Below are 13,585 nucleotides of genomic sequence, written 5' to 3' on the forward strand. Positions count from 1 at the left end.
CACTATGGAAATAAACATCATTTTTTAGTTTGCTGAGAGAATAAAGAGTCTACTACTATAGAGCATTACTATACCTGCTAAATTAAGAATGAACATTATACAGGAAAGGATGGAGGGTAATTTTCTTCTTTATTAATATGGGAATTCTCAGGAAGCAATCAGGGCAGTGTCTTTACTCCTGGGCCTGAGTTTCCTGCTCTTCCATCAGTGGAAGTCTGGCTTCTCAGGAAAGGTACAGCCATTCCGCTTAATTTTGACATTTGCTGCATAGTGGCCAGCACGGATGCATTCAGTCAGGGGCTCGTCAGGGACCAGCTGAGGCAGAAAACCTCCAACAAATGCATCTTCAGCTCTGTTGGTATCAATAACTTTTTTTTAAAATCCTTATCCAAGACAGTAAAAGCAGTGACTTCACTTTCTGTAGCCATTATAGTGTCATCATCCCTTGGGTGAAAATCATGACTCGTTGCCTCTTCAAATTCACCTTTGGCAGAGCTTGTGTCTTTCTGGCTATCTCTTTAATGTCTTCAGTCTCAAAGCCTTGCTCTCTTGCAAAAGTGGCAGCTTCCATCTCATTTCCAACAAGTATGTATACATAAGGCATAACATTCATCTATGATTCCTTGTAGAACTGACTAATAAATGGTGCAGACAGGTTCAAAGTGAAAATTTTGTTGCTCTCAGAGGCATGGTGAGCCTCTTTTAATACCGACTCTGGTGAAAGGGTAAGAAAAAAAGCCTGCTATATAATAAACTCTTGCTTTTTCTACAAATATCCAGTTCTTCTCTATATCAAGAAGTTTTTCTTTTTTATAACAATTGGCAGCAGCAAGATTAGCTACAAGAGACCCGTTGCCACCAGTGATACACACAGCACAAGTTCCTGTTGGCTGTTTATTCTGCTCATAGTAATGAGCCTCCACATGGGTTTCAGCAGCTTTTTACTTCAGGATCTCCGCAAATTTATCTATCCCAATGCATCCAAAAAATGTTGCTGCTTTGTGTGGCTTCTGAATCATCCACTGGGCCACTTTAATTGAATTCTGGGTAGAACCACCAGCATGATATTCGACTTTGAATTCTTTTACAAATTCATCAAACAGTTCCTTGTGCTTGTCTTCAGCCAAGATTTGGTCATTTGCTTTAAGAGCATACTTGTCAAGGAAATCCTTATCCACTATAGCAGTGATATCAAGAAGAGGAATTCCCATTCCCAAGAGAATGTTTTCACTCAGCACTCTCAGCACTTCCACCATCAGCTTCTTGGGCTTTGGCTCCTCCTCAGCTGCAGCCATCTTCGCATTCCCCTCCAAGCCTCTTCATTTGCCTTATCCAATACCCTAAGCAAAATACTTAGTAAGGCTTGTATGTCTGCCCAATTGGGATGGTGGGTGGCAAGAATTGATGCAACCAAATCAGTCATTTTAGTAGGATCATCCCTATAAGAAAGGTTTGAGCTTTTCTAGTTTAACAGATATGATGTAGAAAACAGAGTATATGCCCAATAATATCCAGCAGGCTGGCCCTCTGGCCCTACTCCCACTGGAAGTCTTTGCAAAGGATATTGCCCTGCCCTGGTAGGGGCTTGTCCTCCACCGAGTTTGGTCCCCTGACAGGTTCAAGACGGCAAGACCAGTTCAGGCTCACTTTCCGCAGTTCTCTCAGCCTAGAAAGGAGGAAGGTCTCCCAGGGCTGGAGGGTCCGTGGGAACCCTGACCATGCTTGCCACAGTCATAACATCTAGATCTTCCTGGTCCCTCTCCTCTGAGCTTCTGCTATCTGTCACAGGCAAATTCTCTTTTCTTTGTACCATTAACTTATTTCTCTTTAGTCCTGCATCTTTATTATGTAAACCCATAAAAGCTTCTATGTAAGGCATTTCATCCAACTTCCCTATCTTTGACAAAAGTTTAAAGACCCATTCAGCGGCCAGTGCTCTCCTGTTTCTAGATTATACGTAAGCCAAGCAGTGTTGCATTAAAAAAGCATTTTCTTTTTAGTCATAGGTTTATAAGAATAGGTTGACCAATCAGCCAAAATTTGTCCCAAAGAGCCGCTTCCTGGAACAGAGACTTTTCCCCATTCTACCAGACAGAGCTCTATAATATCACAAAAACTGGACAGCACCTTAATTAAACCAGAAGCCACTCTTTACCAGACAGAGCTCTGTAAACCAGACAGCACCTAAATCTTAATGATCTTGGTTGTGACCCAGGATTGTAACCTGAACCAGAAAGTGCAGTGATGCAATAAAACTTGAAGACAACAGGAGGTGCTGAGAGAGAAGAGTCCCCAAGTGAAATCACTTGGCAGCAGCTAGGGAATCTCCAAATCCAAACACCAGTGCCCCCCAGTCCAAGCAGTCAATGGGACTCCCTGCCAAATACCCAGACCTACCAGAGAGTCCCAAAGTCTGTGACAGAATATGAAACCAGAAAAGCCGATGTTCGTGCTGCCTGACCCAATATGCAGAGACAGAGCTTGAATCTTTATGGGCGCTTTATTCAGATGGTCAGCAATCTGAGAAGACAGTGGGTTTGTACCCTAACAGACCATCTTAAATTCCATTTTAAACTGACCTTTTTTATGAGGAAAAATAAAAAGTGTAGGTAAGGGGTTTGGAATTCAGGGAAAAAGTTAATCAGGTAAAAGCTGGAACATCCTTTCATCTGTGTCCTGGGCTGTGGTCTTTGTGCCCTGGAGGGTGATCTTTGTGTCCTGAGCAGTGGTCTTTATCTGTGTCCTGGGTCGTCTCACCCTGGACTATAATGGCTCAGATACCACCTTAATTGCTTGCAGTTCTCCCGAGGAACAAAGGTGGAACTGCTTATGGTCTCCTGGAATCAAGGTGGGTCATACCTCCAATTCCTGAAACAAGAGCTTTTACAAACATTGATTACTAAATCCATTAGCTGTTAACTGAAACTTTACTTTTTCCAACATTTGAGTCCCCATCACTAACGTTAATTGAACATTTATTTACCTTGTGCCAGTCATGATACTAAGCCTATAAAATGGGTTGTCTTACTGATCCTGAGAACAACCCTTTGAGGTAGGTACTATTATAATCCCCATTTTATAGATTCAGAGGCAACTGAGTTCATATGGTTAAGTAACTTGCTCAAAGGCATACCCATATGCCTTTGAGAAAATTACTGGTGGAGCTGGGATTTAGACTCAGTGGATTAACTTCAAGACCTACCCTTTTACATGTGACCTTATTTTCAACTATTTTATTGGTTAATAGCAATTTTAGAATACGTAGGTTGATGAGCTTACTGTCTCCCTTTCCTTATCATTCAGCATTTATATCTTCCATAATGTCCACCCCGCCCCCACTAACTTGCCACTCCCTCTTCAGTCAGTTTGCCTTCTTTCCCAACAAAATAATCATATTTGAGGTGAGCCAGTTTGGATTACAGAAGAGGATGCAGGGCCAGGAGTAAAAATGAACGAAAGGAAGTAGCTGTAAAAGAGAAGAAGGCAGGAAAGATAAAAAACTGGTCCCATTCAAGTGGAACTCAAGTCTTTAGTGACCTCTATGTCAAAGTCCCCACTGCTCCTTCAGGTAAGTCTACCCTTAAATTCATGCTGCCTGCCATACCTCATATACTGCCTTTATTGCTTTTATTAGCTGTTAACTGAGTTCCAGATCTCAAACCCTCAAGGTGCTGCATTTATTTTTTGTTTGACACACATTTATGGACCACCTTCTATGTGCGAAACACTAAGCTAGAAGTTAGGGAAACTGTAGGAGACTGAGAAAAACAGACACAAACCCTTAAGGGGCTTCTGTTCTAATGAGAGAGGCAATCAAGTTAAAAAGTACAAATAATTGAAAGTACAACTGTACTGAGTGGTTTGAAGGAAATGTTCTTAGAGCTGTAAGATTATTATGTCACCAGGGAACCTGTAAATAATGTTTGATCTGGATCTCCAAGGGGCATTAGGATTTAACTAAGTTTTTTGTTTTTGTTTTAGAGAGAGGAGTAAGCATTCCAGGCATAGAGGACAGAATACCAAGGGGAAAAATAAATACAAAATTAAATGGATTCTCTGTCTTATTCTAGCTCCCAGAAGCATTCCACACAGTTGAATGTTATATTCACAGTTAAATGTCTCAGCCTTGAAACTCTTCATTTGTCTTCTAGGTTAGTAAAAATCATTCTCTCCTCCTTTACTCCTAACCTCATTGGCCACCCTTCTTAGTCTCCTTTTCTATCTCTTCTACCTAAGCTCTAAATTACTGTAGTCCTCAGAGCTTGGTTCTGCATCCTCCTTTTTCTCTCCTCTACATTCTCCTTTTGGCAACCTCATCAACTCCCATGGATTTAAATATCTTTATACTGGTGATGCCCTAAATTCCTTATTCTCCCCAGGTGCCTCTTCTGAGCTCCAACCAGATGCAAATATCTAAGTACCCACCTAACATCTTCACCTGGATATATAGCAGGTATCTCTAACTTAACATAATCAACGTGGGACCTGATTTTTCATTTTTAAACTCAGATTTTCTTCTCCCTAATTTCCTTCTCAGTAAATGGCACCATCATGTATCTACCCAGTTACTCAAGACAAAAGAATTATCTTTTTTTAAAGTTTGTTTTAATAGAGAGGGGAAGTGAAGGAGAAAGAGAGGGAGAGAAACATTGATGTGTGAGAGAAACATCAATTGATCACCTCTTACAACCCCCCAACCGGGGACCAGACTCACAACCCAGGCATGTGTCCTAACAGAGAATCAAAACAGCAACCTTCCGCTTTGCAAGAAGATCCCCAACCAACTGAGCCACCCCAGTCAAGCCAAGAATCATCTCTGAGTTCTCCTTTACGTTCCCCACCCTCATCTAGTTCATAAACAAATGTGTGTGTTGTACTTTGCCATTATAAGTAAAATAAATACTCGTCTCTCTTTTCATCGCCCAGACCATACCACACCCTCCCAACTCATCTTCCTGACTCGGATCCTGCTCCTCTCCATACCATTCTTTAAAGAGTGACCAAACTAATCTCAAAATGGAAATGATAATGTCACAACCTGGCTTAAAACCCTTTAATGACTTTTTACAATAAAATTGTGTGTATTACCTTCTTAGAGAAAACTTCCTGACTACTTTATCTCCAGCAGGCTCTCTTTTTATTTACAGGTTCGATTCCTATTTCATACATGTTACCACTAGCAATTATTGTATTTGTCTGGTGGTGTTACCATTGTTGTTCCCCCACCTGCTATGAGTACAAGAACTATGTTTCTCCTGATCACTGATGTATACTCAATGAGTCTACAAGTACATGGAAACCAAAAAAGTTTGTTGAATAATGAAAGAAGGCTGATGTGTCTGGGAGGTCGGGGGGGGGGGGATGAGTTTCAGGGGGGAGACGATGGGAAGGGGTGACCAGGAGTGAGTTTGGAGGCATGGCCAGGGTGAGTTTGAAGGGATGGGCCAAGGCAAGATCCTACAAAATTTAGCTAAGTTACTGACTTGAGTCCTTATGTTATAGTAGAATGAGTAGCTAAGGGGAAATGAAGGCAGGAGCCTCACCATTGCAATCTAACAAAGGATTAATAGAGGAGGCTAGAAGCAGAGGGAGACATGTCTCACCATTTGACCCAGCAGTTCTGAGCCTGGTCCGATAAGGCTGCCAGGCATTCCGAACAACCCAAGTGAACTATGATAGTGCGGGGGAGCCCTTGAAAGTCTGTGTGTATCATCTCCACTAGCTGGGAGAAGGAAAACCTTGAGACTGTGTATTCATTCCAAGGTCTGGAAGCGGGAAGGGGAGGGAGACTACAGTGCCCAAAGGAAAAGACACATGAAACAACTTTGGTTAACTTTCTGGCCCCTGTCATGTATGCAAAATGAACAAAAAAAGTATGGAGCAAGATAAGGATTTGGGCTAACAGACCTCCCCACACACACGTACCTAAGTGTGGGTAGTCACATCTCTCCAGGAAAACTGGCACCATCTTTACCTGTCAATCAATATGTAACTCCCTCACCCCCATCCCACCAACTATGTAAGTCCTCAGAACAAAGGACTTACTGTCTTCTCTTGGATCTTTCTTGACACATAGGGGCCCTGGCCACTTGGCGCCTGGCTGGAGGGGCCTCTGGCCTCCTGGGTGCTGGTCACCCAGGCTCTGGCTGCCCTGCTTTTGCCATCCTTCCTCTGATCACTCTTGCCTTTGCTCTCCCATTAGAACTCAGCACTAATAAACTTTGTGTGCACGCTAATAAGCTCACTGACTTGTAATTCTTTACCGCGCCAGCAAGAAGAACAAGGGTTTCTCCAGTAACACTTATTCTAAGAGAAATGAGAAACCACTGGACTATTTTAAGCATGAGCACAGTACAATCCAATTTACACTTGTGTTTTAAAAAGGTTAATCTAGAGCAGAGAATAGAGGCAATCAAAGAGAATGCTTTGAACCAGTTATGAAGCTGTTGTAGCCATCCTGGTAGAAAAGATAATGAAAATGTGGATTTGGGAGATGGCAGAACAGATGCAGAAAATTGGATGGATTTCAGAGGTATTTTCCCTACATTTTTTATTTCAACACCAGCCACTGAGTTTTCCTTTAGAAAAACAGAGCCAGCTTGGTTGGAAGGTGCTTAAGATTTACTTCCCATTCAAAATAATGTCATCTGTGCCCTTGAAGTGAGCATAAGATGAAAAGATTTAGTTACCTTAAGCTGACTTCCTGCCCTAGTCACAGTAGCAACAGCTAACTTTCTATGTGCCGGATACTGTTCTGAGCATTTTATATTTATTTATTTCTAACAGTAACCCTATGAGGTATTTTGTTATCCCCATTAAACAGAGGAGGAAACTGAGGCATGGAACAATTTAGGAATAGTAAAGGCATCTACTACATAGAGGTGTTAATTAGTTTAAATCAAGTAATATTTGCAAAATACTTATAAAAGTATCTAGCACATGTTAAATAGCAACTCCCTAAATTTGTATAAAAAATAAACAGTGGAATTGGAACTGGAATCTGGATAGTCTGGTTCCAGAGGCTGTACAACTAACCACTGTGTTCTACTGCCTCAGCAGTCATACCACCCTGACTACTCCCAATCTCATCAAAGTGTGGACCCAACAACCCCTGGAATTCTATTAAAAGAAGACTGGGTCCTGACTGGTGTGACTCAGTGAGTGGGGCACCCTCCCCACAAAGGAAAGGGTTGCCATTGGGATGGTCAGATTCCCAGTCAGAGCTCGTGTCTGGGCTGAGGATTCAGTCCCCTGCTGGGGTTCTTGAGAGAGGCAACCGATGGCTGTTCCTCTTTCACATCAATGCTTCTCTCCCTCTTTCTCCCTCCCTTCCTCTCTCTCTAGAGATCAATAAATAAAATCTTTTTAAAAAAAGAAGAAGACTGAGTATATAGCTCCTCCTGCAAAGCCACCTCCAAAAGTAGGAATAATCTAGCTACTTTCTCAATCCAAAAACTGAGTACATATTGATTGCAAAGGTTTATATAACGGGTTTAACAAATATTTATCAAGCATCTACTATGTGATAGATGTCTCTACCCTTAAGAAGCCTTCAGTCTAAAAAAGTTTTTCTCAATCTGGGATTTCCAGAGAGAATTAACCCCTAAATCCTTAAGGCACCCATAGCATGTAATGTATCAGTTTCTCTTCTATGCACCTAGAATGGTACTAGTTCTTACTATCCTGAAGAAAACAGTCACACAAATAATTTTTTAATGCCTTATGGTTTATATGGGGAATCCCATGCACAAGTACACACTTTTAGTTCCATTCATTTCTTAGCCTCAGTTTAAGTAGAGTGACTCTTTTATGCAGCTGCCTTCAAATCAATGACTTGGTTCCTTTTATGTCATAATCTGCAATGCTGACCTCACAGAAGGGAAAGAAAGAGCTTGAATAATTGTGCAGAGGGGTTAATCACTAGGCCTATAAGTGGTGCACATTACTTCTGCTCATAGTCCTTAGGAACCCATGAATGTGGCCCTGATCTCACTGCAAGGGAGAAGGGCAAATGTGGTTTTTCTGCACACTCAGGAAGAACATGCAGCCAATCTCTGTCACCTAGCTAATAATTAATTGGCCCAGCAGCTATCAAATTCAGGGGCTGTTATTGGGAGACAGTAACAATTAAGTGATTCAGAAGATAAAATAAAATGGAAATTGACTGTAATTGGCATATAAATTACATGATGTGATTTGATAAAATAGGATTTAACTATCTTATTGGATGATGTACCGATAATCTGAGAGAAATTGTATAAAAATCTTACCTGTGGGTATTAACCAACATCTCTTTTAAAAGTTAGTATTCTTAAAAATCATTGTAGTTACACCAAAAAATAATCAGCATTGCTACCACTATTATTTGGGCTATTTGCAGGTCCTTTTATTTCCAGCTAATGATAAGTGCTAGAATGAATAGTTTTAAAAAGATTTTATTAATTAATTTTTAGAGGGGGGGTAAAGGAAGGAGAAAGAGAGGAAGAGAAACATCAATGTGTGAGAGAACCATCAATTGCTTGCCTCTTTCACACACCCAGCCAGGGACTAGGCCCGCAACCCAGGCATGTGTCCTGACCAGGAATTGAACCAGCAATCTTTCAGTTTGAGGATGATGCCCCATCCACTGAGTCACACCAGTCAGGGCTAGAATGAGTATTTTTTTAATAGCTGAAAAAAATTGCTTTCTTAAAATACAATTTTTTTTTTAGCTGTCTTTGTTTTGCTGCCATTGAACTTTGCTCAAGAGCATTGCATTGTTTGATAACAGTCCAGAAGAGATAGAGGAATGGTCACCCACTCTGTCCTTCTAATTTAATTCAGAATATCCCAACACTAGGCAAAATATCCTGGTTCTAAAGCCACACTTTGCTTTTATTTATTTATTTTTTAATGTGTTTTATTGATTATAATATTACATTTGTGCCAATTTCCCTTCCCTCTGCTCCCCTCCACCCGGTGGCCCCCCTCCCTCCAGTTGTCCCCCCCTTTTAGATCATGTCCATTAGTTGTGCATACAGTTCTTCTCAACCTCTCTCTGTCTATTCCATTCCCTCCTACCATGATCCTTAATGCTTATATCATCTCCCTCCCTCTCCCCATTCCCCCTCCCTGTTGACCTCCCCCCAATATGTTCCCCGTACCTATAGTTCTTTTTCCACTCCCGTTGCCTGTTTAGTTTGCCTTTGTTTCAATTCCCTAGCTTCTGTTGTTTCTTGTGAGGCAGTTTTCTTTTTAGATTTCATTGTCTTGATCCTCCTTTTTCTAAACCAGTCCCTTTAACATCTCATATAACAGTGGTTTGGATCTAATGAACTCTTTCAGTTTTATTTTGTCCTGGAAACACTTTCTCTGTCCTTCTATTCTGAATGACAGCTTCACTGGATAGAGTAATCGTGGTTGTAGGTTTTTGCTTTTTATTACTTTGAATATTTATTGCCACTCCCTTCTTGCCTGCAGGGTCTCCCTTGAGAAGTCAGCTGATAGTCTAATTGGGACCCCTTTGTACATAATTCTTTTCTTCTCTCTTGCTGCTTTTAAGATTCTCTCTTTATCTTTAATTTTTGACATTTTGATTATAATGTGTCTTGGAGTGGTTCTCCCTGGGTCCAGTTTTTTTGGAACTCTCTGTGCTTCCTGGACCTGTAAGTCTATTTCCTTCCCCAAGTCTGGGAAGTTCTCCTTTATTATATTTTCACTCAATTTTTCAAGTTCTAGTTCATCTTCCTCGCTCTCTGGCAAACCAATGATTCTTATGTTGGGCCTTTTATAGCTGTCCCAGAGGTTTCTGATCCTCTCATTGTTGCTTCCCATTTCCTCTCGCTGCATTGGTTGACTGCTTGTTCCTTCTCCATATTCCGGTTTGTTGAAATGAACTCTGGATTTTATTTCCTCACCATCTGTCTCGTATGTGGTTTTGTTCCTTTCGTTATGAGTGTTTTTCGCTTCTTTCTCATCTTTTTCCAGATCTTTTGTGAATTCTGTAAGCCACCTGATAACAATGGCCCAGAACTGATCATCTGACAGGTGTCTTATCTGTTCATCTGTCAGGTTCTCCATCTGTTGCCTGGTGAGCTGTGCCACCGGGATTTCTATAGTTGTCTGCCTCATTTTGACAGATGCGTTTTGTTTTCTTGGGCCGGCTGTCGGGGGCAGTGCCTGTGTACTCGTAATGACCCAGCGACCGGCGCTGTTCGGCAGCCTTTCTTGCTGTGCCGTGGTGCTTTGTCGTCACAAGCCAGCGACCGGTGCCTGTCCGCGACCTATTTCGCAGCCCTGTGGCGCTTTCTTTGGGGGCGGGGGTCCAAGATGGATTCACACAGTTATTCCGCTAGGAGACCGGGATCCGTCCTCCCGCCCCCCTGGACCTCACTGTTCAAGGCGATGTGGTGGCTGCTTTCCCCAGCGTTGGGGTCGCGAGCTGCCGGGGGTTCGACTGCAGCCGGGATTGTTCTCCCCGCCGCTGTCCCAGGTGCGACCGCAAACAGCTCCGCCCCCTTTCTCTCGTCCTACCTGCCCAAAGAGCGCCGCTGGTTTATAACTTCATATGTTGGGCTTCCGTGTAGTTTTATTTTCTGGAATTTCTAGTTATCTTTTGTTTTGAAGTAGTTGTATTCCTCTCTAGTTGTAGAGGGAGACCTAGCGCGTCCGTCTAAGCCTCCATCTTGGCCGGAAGTCACACTTTGCTTTTAATAAAAGTTTATATAAGAAAGACAAGCATTAGGTAGGTTTTTTTGTGCTTTGACGAATATCACTGGGGAACACAATTATCGTTGAGTTAGATCTGACACTTGTTTTCGACTAACTTTTGTCATCTAAATCCAAAATTGACTGCAAATTTTCTCTATCACATCAACTTCTTTGTTTGTTCATTTGCTTTTTTAATATGCTTTATTGATTATGCTGTTACACTTGTCCCAATTTCTTTTCCCTTTATTCCCCTCAACCCAGTGACATCCCCCCCTTAGTCCATATCCATTGGTTATGTATATAGTTCCTCTCAACATCTTCCTATCTACTCCACTCCCTCCTACTATGCTTCCTAATTCCTGCACCATCTCTCTCCCTTTCCCCCCTTCCCCCTCCCCACTGACCTCCCCCCATAATGTTCCCCATACCTATAATTCTTTTTCCACTCTCATTGCCTACTTAGTTTGCCTTTGTTTCGATTCCAAAGCTTCTGTTGTTGGTTGTTGTGATACAGCTTTCATTTTAATGTTCATAGTTGTGATCCTCCTTCTCCTAAATAAGTCCCTTTAATATCTCATATGACAGTGGTTTGGATCTGATGAACTCCTTCAGTTTTACTTTGTCCTGGAAGCACTTTCTCTGCCCTTCTATTCTTAATGACAGCTTCACTGGATAGAGTATTCGTGGTTGTAGGTTTTTGCTTTGCATTACTTTGAATATTTCTTCCCAGTCCCTTCTTGCCTGCAGAGTTTCTTTTGAGAAATCAGCTGACAGTCTTATTGGGACACCTTTGTATGTAATTCTCTTCTTCTCTATTGCTGCTTTTAAGATTCTCTCTTTAGCCTTAATTTTTGACAATTTGATTATAATGTGTCTTGGTGTGGTTCTCCATGGGTTCATTTGTTTTGGAACTCTCTGTGCTTCCTGGACCTGTAAGTCTATTTCCTTCCCCAAGTTAGGGAAGTTCTGCTTCATTATTTTTTTCACATACTTTTTCAATTTCTAGTTCTTCTTCACCTTCTGGCAACCCTATGATTCGGATGTTGGCCCATTTATAGCTGTCCAATAAGTTTCTGAGCCTCTCCTCATTTTCCTCACTTCTCGTTTCCTCTTTCTGCACTGGTTGACTATTTGTTCCTTCCCCATGTTCCGATTTGTTGATTTGATCCCTGGTTTTCTTGCCCTCACCACTAGTTTTGTATGTGTTTTTGTTCATTTCAGCAGGACTAGCATTCATTCCTTCCCTGTCTTGTTTAAGATCTGCTGTTAGGTCTGTAAGTGCTTTTATAAGCAAAGCTCTGAACTCTGCCTCAGAAAGATTTCCTACCTGCTGCTTCATTAGATTAGAAATTTGCTGTCTGGTCAGCTGCATCACTGGGATCTCTATCATGATCTGTGCCATCCTGAACAGTTTTGTGTTTGCCTTTGCTTCCTGGGCAGGGCTGTCACACCTCTTATGCTATGAGGGCAGGGGGAGCCCTGTGCACTCATCACAACTGGGTTTTTTCTGCGGGGGTGGGGGTCCAAGATAAATTTCTGCCGTTCAATCTCCACTGAGAGACTGGGAGCCTCCTCCTCTGTCCCCACCCCCACTGGGCCTCACAGTCCAAGGCAATGGGGGTCTTCCTTCCCCGGCTTTGGAATCGCAAGCTGACGGGTCTGGTCTGGAGCCAGGGGTGCTCCCCAAGCGCTTCTTGCCTCCCCCTAAATACGGGTGTCTGTGCTTACTGCTGTCCTGCTGCCATCACTGCTGCTGTCGCGGACAGCACAGCTTGACCTCTCCTCCCTGGCTTTGCCCCTCCTACCTGTCTGAATGAGCACTACTTCTTTATAACTTCATATTTTGGACTTCTACTTATTTTCTGGAACTTCTGGTTATTGCTGTTTTTGCAGTAGTTGTATTCCTTCTTAGTTGTAGAGGGAGACGAGACGTGTCAGTCTAGGCCTCTATCTTGGCTGGAAGTCTCCTGTGTTTGTTTGCTTCTGTGTCCCAGGGAAAGCTGTCACTCCTACTACGTTGTAAGGGATGGAGCCTTAGGGATTCGTCAGTAATGGGAGACTTGTTTCACCACATTGTGGCGCTGTATGTGGGGGAGGGGTCTGAGAAGGAACAGTGCTGCCTGCCCAGCACTCGCCCCTTTTCCAGGCACCTCTCCCACTTCCCCACTGGACTGGTGCCCCTCTAGCTTCCGCCCTGACTGTCTTTCCCAGAGTGGGTGGACCTGCGGACATTCTAGGTCCATGGGGACTCTTTAAACAACCGGACTCTGCTGAGACTGGCAGTTTCTGGTTTGCACAGTCAAAACAAATGAGGCTTGATTTTCCCCAGAGCTGGGACAGTGAGCTGCTCTGGTGAGGAGCTGGGATTGCTCCCCAGGTGTCCCTCCTGACTTTTTAAAACATGTAACTGCACTTTCCGCCAGTCTGCTGCTGTTGCCACTGCTGCCACCACCACACCGTGTCCTCTTCGCCTGGGTTCCGCCCCTCCTACCTGTCTGGATGAGTATTTCTTCTTTATATCCTTGTTTGCTGGACTTCCATGCAGTTTGATTTTCTGGAACTTCTGGTTGTTTCTATTTTTTAGGTAGTTGTATTCCTTCTTAGTTGTGGAGGGAGATGCAGCATGTCTTTCTACACCTCCATCTTGGCCAGAAGTATCACATCAACTTTTTAAGATACAGGATACCCTCCCTTTGTCCCAAAAATTATACAAAATGTACATACAAAGGAAAATAAAGAAAAAACTACCAGAATATACTGTTTATTTAGAGTTATTTTATTCTTATAAAGGCTATATATTGTTACTGTAAGTCAAAGTGTGTACACGTAATAAAGTTCTGCTACCAAACATACATATTAAGGTATTTTATCTTTTCAAAGGACAGGCTAGGAAATG

General features: G+C 42.5%; 1 pseudogene; it reads right to left on the minus strand.

Moving 5' to 3' along the window:
- Nucleotides 1–204: 204 nt before the first annotated feature.
- LOC150010002 (adenosine kinase-like) lies at nucleotides 205–1,295 on the minus strand (annotated as a pseudogene).
- Nucleotides 1,296–13,585: the final 12,290 nt, after the last annotated feature.

The sequence above is a fragment of the Furipterus horrens genome, unplaced genomic scaffold (genome assembly GCF_987537825.1).
Source record: "Furipterus horrens unplaced genomic scaffold, mFurHor1.1.pri manual_scaffold_5, whole genome shotgun sequence".
NCBI lineage: Eukaryota > Metazoa > Chordata > Mammalia > Chiroptera > Furipteridae > Furipterus > Furipterus horrens.